We start from the raw sequence: 6,007 nt of genomic DNA on the forward strand, positions 1-6,007 counted from the left end.
TGCTTATGTACAATGGGGAAGAGCGGGTGACAGGGACCACCTGTCACTTCTGTCACTAACACCGGGGACCTGGAACCCTCCTTGGGGAGATGGGCAGAGGCCAAGTAGAGTGTCCTGGACCTCAGGAATTGCCAGGAACAGCACACACACTAGCATGCATACACATGTGCACATCCACACATGCATGCCCGTGCACACAGGAGCATGCTATAAGTTAGTCCTATCCTCAAGTGCTGGACATGAAGCTGAAATGATAGAAGAGACCAGAAAGCCAAGGTGATTCAAATGCTTTGTCTTTTTATATACATTTTTAATAAAGCGCTGGGGACCCCAGTCTGACATTCTTTGTGAGCAAATTGAATTTTGTTTGTTCTTTTCAAAGAGTTACTAAGTCTGTGGATTTGAAACAGATGTCTGCAGAGACCAAGTCCGTCACTCACTCTAGGGACAGTAGAGCCCTTGGGAGACTGGGCACTTGGAGCTGTGCTGGCCTGGGGTGTCTTCTGTTTTCAGAGTGGATGGGGTGCCTTTTGCTGATATGGTGGCAGATGCAGGCCGTTTCAGCAAGTTCGGCTTCTACCGCAGAGCCAGTTATCCTGGAGGTTCCTAAAGGGCTTTACAGGTGAGGAGGGCCTCTGTCTCTGCTGCATGACCTGGAAGAAAGGTGAAAATCCCTCCTTCCGGGAGTTGATGTGTGGCTGGGGGCTCTGCAACACAGAAGTTTCTGCACATAGGTAAATGTGTACCACAGCCCCCTGGGGAGCTCCTCAAGTTTCCTCATCTGTCAGCTGAGAGACCATCTTCTCAGGGATGCTGTGGATTTAAATAAGGAGATTTCAGTGAGAAAATAGCCCTCAAGGCCAATACTCAGTGGCCCGTGCATGAGGCACGTTCCTGAACATTTCAGAGGTATGTGCACGTGGACACCTGTATGCATGCATGTGAACACATGTGTGCATGCACACACAAGATTGCTGAGATCCCCAAACAGAAACCAGTTTTAGATGGCTTATTGTTGTTTGCATTGGACTGGAACAGAGCCAGGATGAGTTGAACTAGAAGGTAAATGACTCCATCACCCAGGAAATGCCCGCCTTTGCCCTGGGTGGCTTCCTGCTGGCCCTCAGGTGTCTTAGATTGCCAGCCCCTCCTACGCAGTCCGGTTACCTCGTAGCAGTCCATTATCTTTCACAAGCCTTGTGATCGCCCAGTTTGAGCTGGTCTCCCTCCCCAGTGTCATGTCCCTCTCACTCGGCCCCAACCACATGCACTGTGTCCACAGAGAGCCAAGGTCTTTCCTGCCCCAGGGCCTTTGCAGATGCTAAGTGACCTGCTTCGAGTCCCCTCCTTGACACCCCTCATCTTCATTCCCTTAGACTCAGATTACTGTCTGGAAATCTCATCTGTTCTTGTGCTGCTTTAAGTTGGGTGTCTGCACCAGAGCTCCAGGAGGGCTAGGCTATGTGTTCTGCTCACTGCTGTCCCTACACCATCTGGGATAGGGTCTGTAAAGCATGTGGAAGGAACTGGCCCAAATGCATGGACCCCCCAGCTCCTTTGACTGCACTTCCTCCTGAAGTTGCCATCTGCCCTTCAAGGTTTGCAAACCAAGCCTGCCAGGAATTAAGTTTTTGTTTGTGAAATACAGCTTTGCAATGTTGCTGTCTCAACTGAAACAGGCACTGCTGGGCTGAGACTTCAGGTCTGAGGTCTAGCAGGGGCATTCATGGTTCAGCTCTCTGTCTCTGTCTACCACAGGCTGTGAAGACAGAGTTCAACTGCCCTTTGCCACATCATACCGGCTGCAGGGCTGGTGAGTGACTCTCCCAGCTCCCTCAGGTCTGAGTGGGGTATCCCAAGGGCTGCCCTGTGAGGCTGAGCTCCTGCACTGGGGTTGATGCCCCTGCTGCTGCTGGCCTCTCTTTCCTGCCCTCCTTTATGTTCCAGATAAGCCAGGTGATACTGAGTCTGCTGCTGGGCAAATGCAAACTGTTCCATGTGTGAGTCAGGTGCTGAGTGATGGGCCTCGGATACTGTAGTTCCATGAGATCACTGGGAGCTAAAAATTCCTCTTAGTGATGTTGTAATGTCATGTCATGGTGTGAAACTTATCTGGGTCACCCTGCGGGTGTAAACAAATGTTCTTCTTCAACAGTCATTTAAAAGAACAGCACACACAATTGTGTGTAGTGCATAACACTCAATAATGGTAGTAAATAACCTTGCTACTGGTTTATGTGTTTACTATATTTTACCTTTCATCATTACTATACAGAGTACTCCTTCTACTCATTACCAGGAGATTCACTGAAGAGCAGTCTACTGTGTGAGGCTGGCAGGAGTCTTACACTGTGCCTGGATGCCACGTCCCTGTATGCAGAATTGTCCTTGTGGCTGCTCTCACCTCATGTTGTGCTGTTCAGTGTGGCCCAGAAGCCACATGGACACACCTTGTGGCCCAGGTGTGTGGCCAGCTGTCCCTCTGTCTGTGTTCCTGCAGTCTGTGGAGTTCACACAGGGATGGAGTCCCCTATTCACATAGTCCTTAGAACATCTCCCTGTCATAAGTGGCCTGTGACTGTGCCCCACCACTCCATAGTTACGATTATTACACAGTAAACTCTGATAAATGCCTCTGCTCATGTTTGTTCACAGATCCTCTGACAAACTCTGAGTTAAACAGTCTGGTCTTCATTTTACAGAGGAGGAAGTAGAGTCACATCAGAGAGGTAAAGCACTCGGTCCTCGGCCCAGACTCTGTCCTTTCCATATCCAGGTCCCACTTGCTGTGCAAACTTTATATCAAGTGAATGGCTGTATAGACAAGAGCCAATTGCAAGGCCTGCACTTTAAAGGGTGTCCTTGAGCCCTGTGCCACTCCACACTTTGAAAAGAGTGTTCAATGATATGCTCACACAAGTCCCCTGAGACTCACAAGTGCCAATGCGAGCACACTTAAGCCACCTGTGCAGAAACATGTGCTGCAGTTTCCTGTCTAACCACAGACACCATGTCTGATGTGTCATCTGCTTAGCACCTCACATCCAGCTGACAGCGCCAGGAGTTTCCTAGGTTGCCGGGCTCAGCCACTTGCATTCAACAGCTTGGGGACCTGAACCAGCCAGAACCAGACCCCGTCTGGTAGGAAGGGCCACCAGCCAGCCACGGAGCCCTCTGCTGGTGATGCTTGAACAACAAATGGCTTCTCAAAGTGGGAAGATGAAAAGGTTTTTCTTTTTATGGGTTGAGATTTAAAATGACATTGTATAACTAGCAATTTCTATGTTTGTTGTGACACAAACACTTAAATGTTTGGCTGCTGGTCTTCTTGGACCAAATTCTCTGCATCAAATGAAACTGTTTTGCTGTAATGAGCTACCATACCTGGCCAAGAACAGTTCCTATGCTTCGTTTACTGCCCAGCTGTGGACAAAGTGGGTGATGGCTAGGGGCAGGGCATGTCCTCCACAGAGTGGTGCATGGGCCAGAGCACCCAGAGGCAGAGCTACAGCTCAGGAGTCCTGGGGTTGGTTGGGTTCTGAGACTGTGTTCCCTTTTGCTGGAAAAGAGACAGATTGTCAGAGTGCTACAGTTCAACAAGGGTGGCACTGGCTGATCTGCACTTTTTATGGAGGAATCACTGAGAATTGGACTTTACATCATTCGATCTGTCAGAGGGTGACTGTTGAGACCACTCTGCAGGACATGTTAATCCGAGGGTCATTACAGGATGATGCATTTAGTCCTGGCATGGCTTAACACAGTGGCGGTGAACATGGCATGTGTGCTGAAGCAGGCATGCAGAGGCCTCTCTGTCAGCATGCGAGCCAAGTCACTCCAGCAGCCAAACATTGGATATTCAGGTTTAATCGCAGTGTTGGCACTTTGTAATAAGTAAGTGGGTTTTGGGTTGCAGTTTGGGCTCTTGTCTCTAAAAGGTTCACCATGACTGGCTTAGAGGAAACCAGATGACAGATCCCACCAAAGATGCGTGAGATGGATTGTGAGGATGGCTAGCTGGAAATCAGTGTCTTAGGAGGGTGAGGCCCTCTGAATACAGTAGATTTATGATATGTTTCTAGACAGTCGGGACATCCTGAGTAATTTAAGAAACTTAATTTTTTTCATCAAAAATACCTTTCTCAGGGCTCTTATAATGGTTGCAACTAAGAAAAATCAAGGTTAGCAAATTAAGGTAAAAGAGGATGTTTCATAAGTGAGGCAGGATGGTCTGGTAGAGAAATTAGGTGCATCCTCCCTTCTCTTAGAGGGCTGGCAAAAATCTGGCTCCTCTGGTGACCTGATGGATCCTTTAAGAGAAGAGGATTTTTTTTAAAAATTAGTTTTATTAACATAATTTGCATATGAAAAAGTTGTCAAATTAAAAGTACAATTTGATGAGCTTAGACAAAGGTATACTGCCATGTAACCACCATAATCATGGCACAGAAAGAAATCTCCGTGCCCCTTTGCTGTCATTCTCCTCTCCTCATTGGCACCTGAATTGCTGATCTGCTTCCTACCATCAGTTTGCCTTGTGTGGCTTCATATAAATGATTCAACAGGACTGGTTTCGTGGTGTCTGATTTCTTTCACTTAGCGTGATGCTCTTGGGAGCCATCTATGGGTCTCCATATATGAGCAGTTGCCTGTTCTTGTGGCTGAGTAGTATTCTGTTGTGTAGATATACCACAATTTGTTTGTCTGTTTACTAGTTGATAGATAATGGATTCCCCTGTGTGACTTTATGTTTCCCTGACTCCAGAGTATGTACCCAGGAACAGGAATGCTGGATTGTAGAGTAAGCACATGTATAATTCTATGAGAAACTGTCAACCTTTTCCAAAGTGCATCTACCGTTTCACACTGCCAGCAGCAATGTGTGACTTTTAGCTGTCCTACATCTTTGTCAACACTTGGTTTTGTCTGTCTTTGATTTTAACCATTCTGGTGAACGAGTAGGGTATCTCAATGTGGTTTTAATTTGCATTTCCCTAAATACAAAATGAACTGAGCACCTTTCATGGACTTTCCTGTACTTGTTTATCTTGAGTGAGGTGACTATTCAAATTACTTGTCCTATTTTGAAAAATTAGGGTTATCTTCTTATTTAGGTAAAAGAGTTCTTTATAAATATCCTTGGCTATCCTTTATTAGATGTATATTTTGAAAATATTTTCTCTTGGCATTTACTTGCTTTTTTAATGTTCTTGAAAGTATCTTGTACTGAGCAGTGCTTATGTTGTTTCCATTATGTTTTGCTCCATCCTATAAAGATTCTCCGCTTTGCTTCACTTGCTGGGCCATATACACTGAATTGGAGGATGAGGGGGCAGGAGAAGCCACATTGGCCTCAGGCATCAGAAGAAGCACTTGAGGTGAGAATGGGGAGAGTATATTCCCACTCTGAGGTGCCAGACCCACAAGAAGACAGATATGTTCTCTGCTCCACCCCTGGCCCAGGTTAATGACCTCTGCCCCCAGTGCATGCTGGGACTCAACTCTATCCTTCTGGGACAAAGCCTGGATTGTAATGAGGGTATTCTGAAGATTGTGCTGAGGTGCAGTGAGCCATTTCTAAGGAAAAATCTTTTGTAGTCTCTAGAGGACATATCTGAATGGGGCAGTTCATTTGCACATGTTAGATATGATAATTTCCTTTGTAAATATTGTTCATTTGTGGCCAAAAGAAAGATCTGAGTTTATATTCAGATTCTACCATGTGCCAGCTTAGTGACCTCTTGGAAATTAATTTTTTTCATCTGTAGAATGGTGATAATAATAACTTCCTAGTGATTGTTGAAGGATTAAAAAAGATGATTTATGTAAGACCTAGCTCTATGTAAATGATGTATGCATAGCTTAGCACTATTGTTCATAAATGATGGCTATGTTTGTCTCATTATATATATATATATATATATATATATATATATATATATATATATAACCATCTAAAATTGTTTTGAGAAGGTCACACTGAACTGGGCATGAGGTTGAGCTGTTA

At 45.6% G+C, this 6,007-nt stretch overlaps 1 long non-coding RNA gene across 1 annotated transcript; it reads right to left on the reverse strand.

Moving 5' to 3' along the window:
• Positions 1–280: 280 nt before the first annotated feature.
• LOC110347472 (uncharacterized) lies at positions 281–2,647 on the reverse strand. Its single transcript, XR_002392133.2, has 2 exons — positions 2,405–2,647; positions 281–813 (listed from the first exon to the last, which is right to left on the reverse strand). It is a non-coding gene; the product is annotated as an uncharacterized LOC110347472 (long non-coding RNA).
• Between the last annotated feature and the right edge of the window lie 3,360 nt (positions 2,648–6,007).

This window comes from Heterocephalus glaber, unplaced genomic scaffold (assembly GCF_053883595.1).
Source record: "Heterocephalus glaber isolate CG9 unplaced genomic scaffold, H.glaber_assembly_v1.0 deba00001531, whole genome shotgun sequence".
NCBI lineage: Eukaryota > Metazoa > Chordata > Mammalia > Rodentia > Bathyergidae > Heterocephalus > Heterocephalus glaber.